At 40.8% G+C, this 16,860-nt stretch overlaps 1 protein-coding gene across 1 annotated transcript in view; it reads left to right on the forward strand.

Annotated features, from left to right (window-relative positions):
- The window catches only part of LMBR1L (limb development membrane protein 1 like), a 1,236,065-nt gene that overhangs the window by 1,077,734 nt on the left and 141,471 nt on the right, over positions 1-16,860 (forward strand). The gene's annotated exons all lie outside the window — the stretch shown is intronic.

The following is a 16,860-nucleotide window of genomic DNA, read 5'->3' on the forward strand; positions in this document are numbered from 1 at the left end:
ATGTTGTCTTTTGCCTCAGGAGTGGCGTTCGTGGGTGGTGCCAAGCAGCCTTATGATCTTTACATGCTGTCTCTCAATATGTGTCTGTCCTAATGGAGAAGAATCTGATAAGTCTGGTTTGTTTCAGACAAAAATACATTTACATGTATTTTTGTCATTGGAGAGAAACAAAGATGGACTGCAACTGAGTGATAATGAAATAGGGAGGAGCTTGCTGATATTCATTGGAACAGCTAGTAATCCCTTTAGCTACCTGAAGTGATTGTTTTGAAAATTTTCATTATGATGTGGAGTCTGTGTTTAGTGAAAGTGTAGATCATTTAAACAAAAGATCAATTTAACCATCCTTGCCATAGAATTAAAATATGATCTAAAGCTCACATTTGAGCTATTTCTTTGGTATAAGAATTTACACTAACTGATTTGCCATCGCAGTGGCATAAAAGGATAAACCCCTAACTGTGATCCAGGCGAACCAGGCTTGATTAGCAGGGAGGAATAGGAAGATGTTCACTAAGAGTTTGTTACAGAGAGGCATGGTCCATAGAGGAGAATAGCCTGCAAATGTAACAAAGGTATATGGGGGGTCAAGAAATAGGTCTTTAATGAAAGCATTCCCCTCTGAAAGCAGTGACGCAACCCCCCAGGGCACCTTTAGGTTCCACTTTAGAACAGAAGCAGTTCAGGGGATGTAATATGGGGTGGTAGACGGTGATGGATGAGGGCATTGGAGTAAGGCAGAAAGAATGTGGCAGAAGGGGAACAAAAAAAAAATTATACAGACTGCTTTATTCAGTTGAGATTTTATAGCTTTTTCTGTTGCTGAGTTTGGTAGCTGGTCAGTTTATCACAAGCCAGTTTGTTGATGTGGCTTTTTGTTAGTATTTACAAAAAAAAATATTTTTCCTTACTTATGAGTTGCAGTGACCCACAATTGGTTGTAATACGTAGGAATGCAGATGACTTTGTGAAGTAATGTGAAAAAATAAATGACTGAATATAGTTCTGTTTGTGTTGTATCGTAAGTGTATTTCAGGAACTGACTTGTGACCAGTTCTTAATGTGTGGGCCTGTGAATTTGTAATCTTTTGCTGCTGTCTTCAGTTTTGTCTGTTTCTCTGAAATGCCTGTACTCAGAGGGCATGCTATGGCATTATGTGTTACACTCAGAGAGCATGCAGAACCCTTGCATAATCTGGATTTCAGTCCTTTCAATGGGGAAAGATGTTCACATTTGATATACAAGAACTTATACCAACAAAGTGTTGTGTGGCTTGCAGATAATAAGCCATGTCATGCATGTGATATTGTCTGTATTGCTTGAGAGAGGAGCACAACATGAAGCACTGTCGTGTTATCACAAATCAGCCACCAAAACATAATAGAAAAAAAATAGATGTTTCTAACACCTCTTCAGATGGTGGCAGTTGAGCATACCCAGTTTGGAGTTCAGTGAGTGTGTCCAAAATGCGGTTCCAGGCCAGTTCAGGAGCTCTGTGAGAAGGTGAAGGATCTGAAGAGTAAACATTGGTCACATACTTCTTGGAGGTTAGTGCGTCTGTGATTCAATCACAAACTCCCTATCTGATGTTGACTTGCCAGGAATCAAATTACTATCCATTCTCCATTTCAGCAGGTAATAAAAGGCCTATGAGAGGTGTACTCTTGACAGCTACCTTGGGGAATGCATTCAGCCGAAGGTGTACCTTCTTTTCCCCATTTGAACAGCCAGACTACTTCTGCAGCTGACCTGCTTCTGGACAGCTGGGTCTCAAATTTACTTGCGAGTGGTAGTGACCACTCTTGGGGTTGATAGAACTTCTCTTTGGGCCTCCCCCAAGTCCAGCCAAACTCGGTAACCCATTGAGATCAAGAGAGGAGGGTCACCTGCACCTCCTACACCAGAGCTTACAGGCCAGGTGGTTTGATTTCTTATGGAAGTTGGCATTGCAGTTATGAGAGAGAGGTTCTCTTTATGTAAGTTTCCCATGTTTGGTAAAGGACTTCCAGAAGAAGAATCAGGCCTTTGCTTCTGTAAAGAGCCTTTGTATGTCCTCTTCCTTACCTCATGTGTCTTCTTTGAGCTAGTCATCCCCAAAATAAGAAGCCCTATCGTAAACTGTGGGTGGCCCTCGTTTGTCATTACTGCTTCCTCAGCTGTGCCTTCTGAGTCTTCCAGGTGTGCAGTCACTCCATCCCAGCACCTACAGTCCTGACTCAAATTCATCCCAGCTAGTAGGATCATTACAGAAGACCACTGGGTTCTAGACATGGTCATGGATGATTGAGTTTTAGAACTTTTGTATCCTGTCCAATAAAAAGGGTTGCAGCTGGGAACCAAGTAATCTGTACTGAGTTATTGGGATAGGACCAGCCTCTAAGAGACTGATTATCTTCCTTTGAAACAAAACTGCAGGTTTTTATTCTACCTCTTCTAGTTATGAATGGGGATTGGAGAGTTCTGTCCCATCTTGCATCACATCAACTTCAGCAAACGCATCCAGTTTATCAAGTTCCAGGTGGCATTTCTCTAGAAGGTCATGCCACTCTTAGCCTTGCTTTCCTGCAAGATGGTTGACCTGTGGTGCATCAACATCTGTGTATCTGCAGATAAGGTTCTTCTGATTCATTCTGGGTACTACATAGTAGAACCATTTAATCTTTTCTTCTACACCCAGAGTGTTTACTGAGGTGTTGGCAGGTGCTGTGTAAGCCCTGCAGGAGAGGGACTGCCATGTGTTCCCATTATGAAGAATTTGCTGCTGCTGGCTCTGTAGAATGACTTCCTGGTAGTGTCCTTGACTTGGGTACTACTGTGATTGCAATCTGTGAAATTCACCATAAGTAGGGAAAAGTTTTTTTCTGAATCAGACTCTTGAGGACTACCTTCAGAGTTAGGAGTTGGTCATTCCTGCTTGCTGTAAGTGGCAGGGATGCCATGTCCTTGACAGCTTGTATGAGGATGTGGCAAAGAGCTATGCTTGAACTGTTCCAGGTCTGCTGGGTTTAATGGGGGTCATGGTTTTTATGTTGTCTTTTTATATCTGAGAATGCAAGTTTTGCAGCGTACTTACTGTAAGCCATCAGTGACTACAGAGTTGTCATGCACTCAAGGATTTTCCTGTGGTGTCAGACGTGTCCCTGGACATTTAGAGTGATGGACACATTCCACCAAACCCAGTTTGGGCCTTCCAGTGCATGCTTTGATTCCATCTTTGAAAGGAAATTGGCTAGACCTTGTACTGATGTATGAACCTGTTGCTGGACCATTGCTTGTTCTGAAGCGGGATGATTTGCTAACAAGGTGGGTAACCTACATCGCCTCCTTTGTGGTGTATGAAAATGGCTACCCGAAAAAAAGAGGCTGTAGTTAAACCAGCTAGACATATGAACGGCACCTCTTGTCATGCAGAATGTAGAGGAGGAGGTAAGAACAGGAACCCCTCTGTTTGTTTGACAGCCATCTGTTCACTTATACTACTTATTCAGAAAGAGAATGCGAGTGACAGTGGGTCATAGGTAAGGGCATCATAATTGTTCAGGCACACATTCCAGGGAAGTTAACATTCTGCGGCTATGGGATGTATTACAGCTGAACTAATAAACAATGGTATAGCTGGCCTTGTATCTTTAGATACTCAGCAGTTTGACTTTGTGAAGGGCAGACTTTGCCTGCTCAACCTAGTTTACTTGTTTGAAAAGGTTACCAAGGCCATGGATAAGAAGCATATAATCCGTACTTCTTATGTGGACCTTGCCAAAGCCTTTGACACCATCTGCCATGCTGTGATTATTGACAAACTTTCCGAACTCAACATTAACCCATACGTAGTTCAGTGGGTTAGTAAGTGGCTGCCTGACAGATCCCATACTGTTAATGTTGAACATATTTGCTGTAGACAGAAAAATGTCACAAGTGGCATCCCACCTTGGTGCTCTCCTCGTTGGTATCTATTTTTTGTGATATAAAAGTGATTATCAAGGGACTATGGCTAAACCATGCTTGCTAATGATTGCAAACTGGAGGAAGCTATCAGATCTCATAATACTCCAGTAACCGTGGACTTGCACTCAACTGAGAGAAATCAGCACAGTTACCTTTAGTAACTCTAGCATCACTGCTGCTTATCATGTAGATAACATTCCACATAGATTTAATACAGTCATTTGGGACTTGGGTATGAATTTTGGTAAGACTCTCCTTTTTTACTGCCATGTGTTTGTGGTGGATGGAAATTCCTTCTGCCTTGCACATCTTATCTTTCATGTTATATATTTTTTCAAGGTCCAGAGAAGTTGTAGTCCCTTTTTAGTAATCTCTTATTAGACCCAGTCATTGAATGTAATGCATCCTTTAGCATGTACCGTACTAAACACATAAACCAGCTTGAGATACCTCGACATTTCCTCACCAAAAAGGTACCATGTTTTGGAACCTTCAGATACTATGCAGACTAAAAACCCTGTCCCTCCTACTTGGTGTCATACAGACTTCAAAGTGGTAATCCCTGCATAGCCTTTTGGTCTACGAATGACCTAGCACTCTTTGAACTCTTTCACCTGACTAGACCCAGTGGGTAAAGCAAACACCAGTTCTAGAGACGTAATGTAAACATATACTACCATATCAACAACACCAGGTGGCATGACAAATATCTAACCCATCGTATCCCCCATTTTGGAATAGACCACTTTTTGTCTGTCAAATGTAATGCTTTCCTAGTAGCTATTAAAACCAGATTGGGTGACTGATCAAAAATTCCCACGTGGGGTATATGGACAAAGTGTACTTAATGGGGAACATTAGTAGTCTCCAACTAGTAATGGTTGAGCTTCTTGGTGGCCTCCTTTGGTGATGAGCTTAATAAGAACCTAAGAAGCTCCCTGGGGTCTTCTTTCAGTACTTTCCTGGCACTGAGGATTCAGGAGTCTTTCTCTGGTAAGTGTTTTTGGTGTGGGGCACTGAATATATTGACCATTTTACCACACGCAGTCCTCCTTGTTCTGTGCCCAGAGTAGTAACGAGCTGCCCTTACAAATTGGCCCTTAACAACCAAACGTTTTTGATGGGCCGGATGGCAGCTACTGTAGTGAAGAAATGCATTTGAATATGTTTCCTTTCTATAAATCCTGGCTTTAAAACATTGATTTTGTCTATCCTTACTTAAATCGACATCCAAGTAAGCAATTCTATCCTGTGAAAAATTATATGTGAATTTTAAGAATGTACTAGTGTTGTTCAAGTAAGTTAAAAAGTTAGAAGCCTCCTGTTGGTTACCCTGGAACAGGATAAATATATCATCCAGGAAACGTATATAATATTTAATCTTACTTGTGTATGTAGTTACAACAAAGACATGTTCATGTTCCCAGTAGGCCATTACTAAATTTGCAAATGTACTGCCGCATGGAGAGCCCATCGCCACTCCTAATTTTTGTCAGTAGTATCTGTTGTTAAAAGTGATGTAATTGTTGGAAAGAACTGTCCAATAATTCAGCCAACAATTTTATTTAATTCTAGGGGTCTCCCATATCATGTAGTAATAAACTCACCAATTCAATTCCCTCTGTGTGGGGAATTGATGAATACAAATCTTTCACATCTATTGTAAGAAAGTTTAAATCGTCTTGATATTGAAGGTGGTTTATATTGTCCAAAAATGTCCAAGAATCTTTGCAAATGTACTTTTATTGAGCCACATATGTCTTTAAAGTGTGGTCAATAAATTTAGAGCAAGCATAAGTAATACTTGCTCTAGCATCGACCAATGGTCTCATGGGTGGATTGTGTATGCTTTTATGTATTTTTAGTACTCCAAAAATAGTAGGTATCCTTGGGGCCGACATATGTAAATAATTTGCTACAGTCATATTTATCCTTGCTTCAATGAATAATTCTTCAAGAAATGCCTTAACTCTTCTATAAGCTATGTTTAATTCATTCTTTGATACCTCCTCATAAGTGTCACTTTCTAAAATGGTCTGAATTTTATTGCTATAATCATCCAAATTGAAAATAACTATGCCCCCTCCTTTGTCTGGTTTCATAGTCCTGACGTGTGCTTGTTGCAGATACACAAGTGCTTGTTTTTCTTGGTGATGTTATAGTAAAAGTTAGTAGTGTATTCATTATTCATCTTATTTATTTTGTGAAAAATATCTAACATACATATTTTTTCAAACAAAACCACGTCTGGATGGGGATGGGGACAAAATGTACTAGTAATATAAAATGGTGTGATAGAGGGAGGCTGGTGCTTCTCCTAGTAATAAGTTTAAATTCAACTTCCTAATGAATAATTTAAGGTCAATAATAAACTCTGCTACGTTGGTTCTACATGAGGGAACAAAAGTGAAACCTTTTGCTAATAAATTCGCTAAAGTAGTATCAACATGAAAGTCAGAGTAATTAAAAATCTTAAAGTCCCCAGTGGAATTGTATACAATAGTAACAACTGGTTCTTCTAAAAGTGCATTCTCATCGTCTGGTTTCTCCTGCTGTGTCGGGTCTGCAATGGAAAGATCCGTAGTGCCCACATTAGTATGTTCACTAGTTACTGGTGTGAATGATAGTACGTTTTCTTCGTGCCTTGCCTCAGGTTGTACCCCGAGGCAGAAACTTGAAAATCCTGATTACCAAAGCCATTTTGGCTTCTTGGACCGTAGTGAGCATTGTGGAAGTCATTACCCTGGTTAGCTGCATTGTCTATTGATTTGAACCCCATTTGAATTAGTCTTGTACTTTTTATTGCTGTTGTTGTTGTCATTGCCTTTCTTTTTGGGCATTTGTGTCCAGCCCTCTTCAAATTGGTCCAATTCATGCATGTCCGTGGCTCCACCAACTCCCCCTGTTGTCGTACCCTGACTTTGGTCCCTGATGTTACCAAAGTTTGTCTGGGACAAGGGAGGTGCTGGATATGCCAAGCCCTTATCATAGGCTTACCTGTCACGGTTTAGTTTCTTGACTTTGTTGTTTTTTAATTTCTCAAGGTAATGGTCAATAGTAGAAAACTATCTTTCATATTCATACTTATAACGAAAAAAGTCACTGTCTCTTTATTTCACCATCCAACCTAGTAGCTTCCTGTAATAAGTCATCTGTAGTTTTTTGTAATGCTTACTTATAAGTTGTAACAGTTCAATACCATGATTATTAAACATTTTTATTAAGTCCTGGTGGAATTCCGAACCTCCTACCAGCCCAGTGGGATATTGCCAAATTCGAAGACCTTTTGGAACTATGCCTTCGCTAATACATTGTTTAAAATAAGCTAGTTCCAAATGTAGTTTTTTTGTATTTAAGTAACTTTAAGTCTAATAGTTTGTTTGCCATTCAATGTTTCAGATTGTACATTTTCAGTAATTAGCTCACCTTGTGTTCGAGCTGAAGTAGGAAGCTGAAAAGTTGGTAACTGTTCTGACCAAGAAGAAAGGTCAAAGTTAAAGTTCAGGTTTGCCACTGATCCATTAGAAGTGTGCTCTCTTTGTAAAACATGGCCTTCGCCTCTGTTGTTATGTCCACATTCCAGTTCTTCTTGCGGTGTGGGGTGAATAGACATGTTGAGAAGAGGATCCTTGTCTGGTGTATCCATAGAGTTGTTAGACAAAGGACTTACTAGTTTCTGTTGTTTAGTAGATGGTAATGAAGGTGCTTTTGTTGTAATGGGTGGCGCCATAGGTTTCCCAGCCAAACTGTCAACTCTAGCCGCCAGTACGTCAAGCTGTTTAAATAATTTAAGCACTAGAACCGATAAAATAGATAGTGCTCCTTCCGTTTCATTCATACCTCCATCTAGGTCAGAAGTGAGGGAAGCAGGTACATTTGTAGGCTCTTCCATGAAAAACAAATGAAGCTAAGACACAAACACAAACTGGATCCGTACTACCAAAAGAAGAAGCACCACAGTGTATCCAACTGCCCAAATAAATCCTGCAAGCACGATGAGTTAACGTACTGTTTATTACAAAAAACAAAAAAATCACATAAAGCGCTTTTCGTCTCGTCAGGCCACATAGTCCAACTTCTTCAGATAATTATACAACATAGGCCATACACTGTATAGGAAGTGAAAAGTCAGCTGGTTCCTGAATCAGCAGGAATCAGCTGCTCTTAAACTGGCAACCACCTTCATTCATTACCTAAAGTATATAGCTTAAACAGTTCTCATCTAACACATTGTTTTAAAGCAGTATTTTAAAATAATATTTTAAAATAATTGTGTAAAAGATCAGTGTAAGAAATCTAAAACCAATAGTTATCTATTATGAAATATTAATGCAATTAAAATTAAAATTAACATTGTATGTGTGCATTTATATTTGTTTTGTGTTCAAGTATAGTAAACATTAAAAGCATGTAAATAAAAACATGTAAGTGAAAAACAGCAAAACCTGACTTAAAAAGCTGAAAGTCAAATACATTAGGAATTTAAATTAGGAATAGAGCAAACCAATTTTCTGTTAGTGGCATGGACACTAGGGACAGCACTGGGAGGATTGGAGTGAGTAGCCAGTATCAGTTCATCTATCCTGGGGGAGAAGAGCAGCCTAGTCATGCTGCAGTGAATCAGTGTCACAGGACTAGTGAGCTCTTGTGCTGCATAAGTGGTGTGCCACTTAGCTGGGAGTTTGCTCATGAGTGCAGCCCACGTACAACTCAAAAACATTGATTGTGGAGCTTGCAAAGCTGCCCATGGAGGCAGTAGGAGTGAGTTAGCATGCACTCCCCAGCAGCAGAATGATACTGCATCATCATCCCCAAACTCCTCACCAGCTCCAGACGCTGGTCGGGTTGACACAGTGGGTTGCTAAGGTGGGTCTTGAAGACCCTGTGAATGAGGAGAATAGCTCGTGACAATTGATGGTTAGCTGCGACAGGGAGGAGAAAAAGTAGAAAGTGACAAATGAGCATAGCCCCTAACTCACATATTCACTGTCACTTTGTAGCACTCTTATTCTTACACTCTTCATAATCACATTACCAGAATCTACCTACCTTATAAACATCAGAAGACTACAGACCCTTTAGATGAGCTCTTTGAAAGAATAATTTACAAACAAATTTTAGACTACACATTTCAGTATAGCATCCTTACAGATAAACAGCACAGCTTCAAACAGATGTACAGCACCACAGCTGCCATATTACTGCTAGACCATATCATCTTTAACAACTTTGAAAAGGGGAAACTTGTTGGCATTATGTTATAGATCTCAAGAGAGCTTTTGAATGCATTGACCATACAGCTTCAAACCGATGTACAGCACCACAGCTGCCATATTACTGCTAGACCATATCATCTTTAACAACTTTGAAAAGGGGAAACTTGTTGGCATTATGTTATAGATCTCAAGAGAGCTTTTGAATGCATTGACCATAGAATACTGATATAAAAGCTAAAAAGTGTCACTTTTCTGATGAAATATGTACTTGTTTCACAAACTATCTGCTGGAAAGAGCATTCACCATGAATGCCCACTCTAATGACACTTGCTGTCTTTTCAGTTGTATTGGTGTGCCCTGGGATTGATCATGGGACCACTACTAATCTCATTATTTTATGCAGTTTGATCTCATTATTCATTAATGACATCCCATGAAGTCTTCCATGTTTGCTTAATGTGCTGATGGTGTTGTCATATCAACAGCATCCGCACAAAATGTCTCAAACTCCTTAAAAAATGACTTAAGGCTACTGTAAAACTAGATCTGATGTTGTCAATTTTCACTCATTCCTCTTCATGGTGGATCTAACCTGGCTGCTTTTTTACAGTTTGTGAATGCTACAAGCTCTTGAGCTCCTCCTTTTCCCATAATGCAGCAGTCCCCCTCTTTACCGTAGATCTTGTTTGCCACCATTGTGTACAGACATGGTCGCTGCAGCTCTCAAGCATTTGTTTAAAAGATGAGTGATATTTTACATTATACCTCTTTAAAGCATCCCTTTTCATTAATTTTTCCCTTTCTTAACCTACGTATTCAGCATAAGTCTTTGTTACCGTTGGTATTTTTTCTTCTCTTTTTACCATTTGGTAGTTCCTCTTTACCATTGTTGGTAGTCTCTTCTTATTTAGCTATACAGTATTATTGTGTTGTTAAAAAAAAAAAAAACTTTCTGCTTTAACTCGTCTTTTTTTTTTTCTAGAATGGGATACTAACCATGGTGCATAGCTGTTTAAAATGGTGGATAAACCATTAGGTTTTAAAAAGTGTGACAAATGGCATAAAATCCCGTTATTAGATGCCCATGATTTGTGTGTATACTGCTTTGGATCCTGACCATTTGCAATCTTCCTGCTCTATTTGTAAAACTTTCAATCCCATAACACTGGTGGACAGGAAGAACAAACTTATTTTCAAGAGTGTTCTTCCTTCGGCCTTTGGAGACTCGCTTACTGAAGCTCAGACCTCCAAGACAGATAAAAAAGTCGTCAAGAAAAGGCATTATGACCAACCCGGAGCCTCTTATTCCTCTTTGGATCCTAAGGGCAAGCCTCCTTTGGATCCAACTTCTTCAGTTACCATATCCATATCCATGTCCTTGGATCCGACTCCTTCTGAACCAAAGCAGCAACCTAGAACAAGCTATGCATCTTCCTTGGATCCTGTTTTCTCTCGGCTCCCATCCCCGTTCCTGGAAAGACTGCGGCATTCAAGTGCTCCCCCCATAGGTTTTTTCTGTTATTCCAGAAGTCTCGCAGAAGCTGATGTAGAATGAATGATGAGGATGTTTCTCTCGACACAAATTCAGATGGGAGTTCTCCTGGCTCCTACCCCAATGGGTCCGGAGACCTTTACTAGTACTATTCCAGCAATCTTGGCTCCTTCTCCAGTACGTCCTTCGGCTTCTGAGCCCTTGGATCTGAGACTTCCGGTGCCGTCTGTTTTGGATCCAAAGATTGGTTTATCTTTAGATCCAATATCTTCTGTGAGTGCGCTGGCTCCAAGCATGTCAGTGCCAGATGAGTCTCAGAGGTGAAGCTTCATTGTTGGATCCGAGGTGCTAGAATCTACTCTGAAGCTGTTGGAGCTGGCTCTGCCCCTGAGAGCCATGGCATTTTATAGCACAGTTCTGACTTTTGCCTAGGGTGGTGTGCTTTCGGGTCAGAGGAAGCCAGCGGTCCTGAAGCATGTCTTTTCAGTTCAAACAGCTTCTTTCTCCACTGAGCATTTTGCCTTTGAGTTGGTAAAGAGAGTGTTCTGTTCTAGAAGACAGATGGTTCCTCCCCCTTGGATCTTCCCTCTGGATCCCAGATGCCTTTGTGTCTTGAGCCTCAACATTCTACACCACAGGGACAGCCAGCCCATAGTCTCTGGCTACCCAGCAGGGTATAATTATTTATTCCAGTATTTTTCCAGAACACCCCACCAAAGAAGTCCCTATGAGGAGTAAGTGCAAGCGGAGGCACTTGGACTCCCCTCAGGAGTCGGTCACAGAAGATACCAATTTCGATGAAGGGGAAGGGTCCCTAAGATCATCACCTGATAATGTCTCATTTGGAGACATTTTAGCGACCCTTAAACAAAGGGGGTGGTTGGTCTACTGATAACCCTTCTCAAGAGGTTTTGGTATTCCTTGAGGCATTTGTTTCTGGCCCGTCTACTTCCTGGGTGACTTTGCTCACTAATGAGCTCATTGATTTGGTCTCTCTGCTGGCATGTAGAGAGTCTGGTTATGTTGAGCTGATCCCCAAGAGACTAGATAGGTTCTTGGCACCAACAAAGGGAAGAGATCTGGGATAAAGAGGAGAACTGCTTGCATTATGGGTAAGTGAGGAGCTTGAGAGCTTGTAGTATCCTTGAGCTGTAAAAAGTGACCACGTCATATCCAAGGATCGGATCCAAAAGCAACATGTTGAGGAAAAATGAAAATGGACAATGCAGATGGAACGTTATGGTGAGTGCATAACTTCTTTTGTAATAAGCTGTCACAGATTTAAAAAAATCCCACTTGTATGCTATTCAGAACACATGAATGGCTGTCCTCAGCACAACTACTGCACATCCTTGCACCGTTCTAATGTTCACTACCGTATATCACTCGACAAAGTACCTGGGCTATGTTTGGACCAAGCTCTGTCATTTACACCTCATGTAGATGCCCAGGCACAAAAGGTTATTACAGATCTTAGAGAAGCCTACAAAACTTTCCACATAATAGTTAAATAAGTGCTGCAAGATACAGTATTCCCTCCCACTCATAACCTTCGCCTTGCATCAAAACATACAAACCCTCCAAAGGACAGGAAATAAAATGTCGCAATTCGTTCATCTCTGCATCTCACAAGAACATCACTGCACCACCCTGGCAAAATGCAAGTGGTTCCTATACAGCTTGATTCCTATTTAGTACATTTTCCTTTAAATTGCTAAATGAATGGTTGTGCCTACCACTCAAAAATTGCCTACATTTAAAATCCATCCTACTTGCTCAAATATGTTGATTTCAATCTACTCATTAGACCACTCTATACCATAACAACTGCTGAAAGGTCGTAATCCAAAACAGGGCCAAAATATTGGAACAAGATACCCAAAGATAGTAATTAGATCCATTACATCTCTCAGTCACTTAGAAATTCACTAAAAATCACATCACAAAATCATCTCAGTGATACTACATTGACGATCATGGTCAAGTCACTGCCACCTGGCTATAACCAATTTCCTAATGCAACTTTTTGTGTATAATGTAGCACTTCAAGAATGACACTTTGTCCTATTTAATGCTTCATCATATCACCCCTTGTCTCTATAAAACAATTAACGTCTTCACTGCTTTGTCTCTATAAAACAATTAACGTCGTCACTGCTTTGTCTCTATAAAACAATTAACGTAGTCACTGCTTTGGGTGTGTAACACGTTCTCTTTTAAATTCAACAAGCCGTAACCAACGTTGTTAATTTTCCTCTTCAAAATTGCATTCTATGTACTGTTTAGTGGATTCACTTTATATCCTCGAAATACTGAAATGTCAAAATTCAGTATTTCGAAGCTATAAAGTCGAATCTTTAAAACTTAGAAAACTCAGAAGCGCAAAATTCAAAATCTCACACACTGGAGATTTTGAATTTCGCGCTTCTACTACACACACACACACACACACACACACACACACACACACACACCCCATCCTCCCCACACACAAACGCTCTCTACTACATGAAAACAGGGGAAAGCCCCCCTGTACCCCCATGTGGGGGGCTGTGCCCCCACATCCCCCTACTTAAATATTCTAACTCTGAGGTCGTACTACACACAAACACCACCACACAAGCTACATTCTGCTCGTACACACACATCACAGCAACAAAACACACACCACAGCCCCTACCCAAAACCCTTAACACACACACACACACGCACACACGCACACACGCACACACACACACACACACTTACATGAATCCATAACCACAGTATTCGAGGTTTTGAATTTTGCTTTTCAGGATTCCACTTTACGGGCTTGAAATACTGAATTTTGACATTTCAGTATTTCAAGCTTCTAAAGTGAAGCCACTGTTTAGTATAATATCAAAATATACATACTAGGATACAACACTGGTAAATTTTCTCTTTGAAATTGCACTGTAGGTACTATATACATGAAAGTTCCAAATTCTTCTGATGTGAATTGTCATTACTGGTGTTCCAGTCACTAATTCCATTTTTTTCTGGGATTCTAATACTGTTACAGTGCTGGGACGTAGCTTTACATTTACTTTTGTAAATCGTGTGCTATTGTGATACTCAATATTGCGTCATTATTGATGCTGATGTTATTGCTCTTAGCTTCTCAAATAATTTATTCATCTTGTCTTTGGGGCTCAGCTCATGTCTGAAAAGGGTCTTTAGACCAGTGTATCTACCTGGTTAACATATGTATAAAGAGAATAAATAAGTAAAATATGTTGCAGTAGTGGACAGGTAGACAAGGTGGTGCCGACAGTTTTACCTGTATAAGTGACATGTTCAAATGAGTTGAAAGCCCCAGCTGTGACCTGCTTCATTCCTAGGACATAGTGAAGGAAAATGGCCACTCCACCATCATATCTTCTAAGAGATGTGGGGATAGGTAGTAGTGTAAAGTTATAGGATGGGTCCATAGGGTAACTTGGAGGGGAGACATTGTTGATGTTCATTTGTCTGGCTAGGGTTTGGATAGAGTCAATAAAGAAAGAGTTAAAAGCATTAGCAGTTTGGTGGGGGTTGTCTGGGTCAGCATTAAGAGGGGTGGGAGTTTTGGTTGTTCCTGGGGAAAGGAGTTTATTGACTTGAAGACCAGAACTGTTTGGGGTTGTTATGGTTTGTTTGTTGGAGTCTACAGTAAAAGTTTTTTTTGTCAGTAATAATTGCTTTTTTTGTCAGATTTCTAAGCTGACGGAAGTGGATAAGATCAGGGTTATTTCTATGGTGTCTCCATAAAGCCCATACTTTGTTTCTGGAGAGAATTAAGTTTTTAGTTTCCTTAGAGAGCCATGGGGCAATGTTAGGTTTCATTCTGACAGTACGTTCGGGGGCATGTTTATCAAGAATGGATAAGAAGGTAGTATTAAAGTATAATACTGCATTTTCCAGAGGAAGTGTTTTTAAGGGGTTCCAGTTACATGAATTCAGTTCAGCTTGAAATGAATCTATGTTAAAATGTTTGGTTGAACGTATTTTTCTAATGTTTGGGAGGTTTGGAAATTCAATCTTGTCTCTTGTAATATAAGTAAGACAGTGGTCACTGATATCATCTGGCAGGGTTCCTACATCATATAATTGTTTGTCTTTGTTTATAAGTATCCAGTCAAGAATGCTGTCTTTATTATTAGGCTTATTGATTCTTGTAGTTGAGGTCATGGTTTGGGTGAAACCATGGAGGTTAATGTGAGAAGTAGGATTTTCAGCATTAATACTTTTCCAGTCTATGTTAAAGTCACCAAGAATTACAGTTTCTTGGGGGTAAGTAGTAGATACCCAGTTGAGAAAGGCTTCTAAAGTGGGTATATTGTTACCAGGAGGTACGTACATATAAATTATGTAAAGGGCTTTCCTACAGTTCATGTTGCAGTAGTGGACAGGTAGACAAGGTGGTGCCAACAGTTTTTACCTGTATAAGTGACATGTTCAAATGAGTTGAAAGCCCCAGCTGTGACCTGCTTCATTCCTGGGACATAGTGAAGGAAAATGGCCACTCCACCATCATATCTTCTAAGGGTTGAGTGGTGCATGAAGGAAACACCCTGGTGGCACAGCAGCCACAGAAATAGGCTTATAATTCACTTCAAGACAGGTTGCAGTGGAGAGTGACAGATACCTGTCATGAAGCAGGTCCAGTTATGACAGCAGACTTGATCCTGTCAGACCTAGCACTAAAATACAGTATCTAACAGAGAGCAGCAGACAGGTCCCAGTTACTTGTCCCCAGTTGTAAGAGAAATCCATAGGTATATGTTGTAGGACCCTAATATTGATCTCATTGACAAATGCCACCCCACCATGAAGGTCATGGTCTTTTTAGTTGCTGACTGTGCAAGAATCTCTGACCTGCACATCTGCTGAGTGATGCCATGGGTAGTACCTAGGTCAGGGAATGTTCTGCAGTCATGGTGGTGATGGCTACCTATATGGCTCTTCCTTGTGCTGAGTGGGCACACTTTGGTCAAAGTTTGTCTGGTGCTGGCTGTGTTGGTGCTGTGTGTCTGGGGTGGAGGCTTGTATATAAAAAGGATGATCTTCACCCAAACACAGGTGATGCAGTTTGTTCATCTGGACCCTCCTTGGTCACCTGTGGATGATTTGAATGTGATGTCTAATGATAAGAGTTGCTGACAGTGCCATTGTGTCATCAGACTGTGCCATTTACATTGTGTCATCAGCAGCAGCCTCTGTTAAGCAACTGAGATCAAACATGTGCTGACCTATTGTGCTGTATCTTCTCCCAGATGAACTTGTAAATCTACACAGATAATGTGTGTGGCAGTATTGATATATATTTGTGATCCCTACTTTGTGGCACACAGATTGCTACATGTCAGTCCTATGCATAGCCTATGGGCACATGCGTACCTTTTCTTCTGTGTGGTGAACTTCTCCGGCTGTTGCCATTCCTCAGTCTCATTCTAGGACGTGCACACAGTCTGTGCAACCAATTCTTCCTTTCAAACTATCCAGCACACTTGTGGTGCCACAGACGTATGTGTTGCATTATGGTAACTCTTCCAACTCAGTGTCAGTGTGGCAGCTGTGTTTATGTGACGTATTTGTACTGTTCTTCCCACCTGTGTCAGTAGCACAGTCTGTTCCTGGGGCACTGGAGACCTTCTCATGTAAATTGTCATGCTGCCTGTGTGCGTATGGCAGTGTGTAGATGCCTACATAGTAAGACTATAACAGAGTTTCTCTGTTCCATGCATCCTGTCTGGATGTACCTTACCTACCACATGATAGATGCCTGTGCCACGTCTGGTTGAACTTCCCTCCATTCCTTTCCAGCAGGGCTACATTCTTTCCTGCCTGTTAACTGTGCCCTTGTCAGGATGAAAAAAACAGGCGCACAGTAGTGCAACTTGCCCTTGCTGTTCCCTTTCTGTTTGAATCCCTCAGCATATCAATCCCCTGTCATGGTCTGTGTAGTGTCACCACGTAACAGTGCACTTCTGTGTGACCAGATCTGTTGCTGTCTTCCCACCTTGAGTGTTGATTTCTGTAGTCCATTAGTGGGTAACATGCCTGCTGTTGGTTTCCCTCTGTGGCAGTTTATTCTGATATACACTTATTCCTGCACTGTGGTGACCATGTTTTCTGTTGCACTGAAATGGGGCTTCTTTCATAGCTGAGATGCTAATGAGATGATTTAGCATGATCATCTCTA

Source organism: Protopterus annectens, chromosome 9.part0 (genome assembly GCF_019279795.1).
Source record: "Protopterus annectens isolate FY-2018-M chromosome 9.part0, PAN1.0, whole genome shotgun sequence".
Lineage (NCBI taxonomy): Eukaryota > Metazoa > Chordata > Ceratodontiformes > Protopteridae > Protopterus > Protopterus annectens.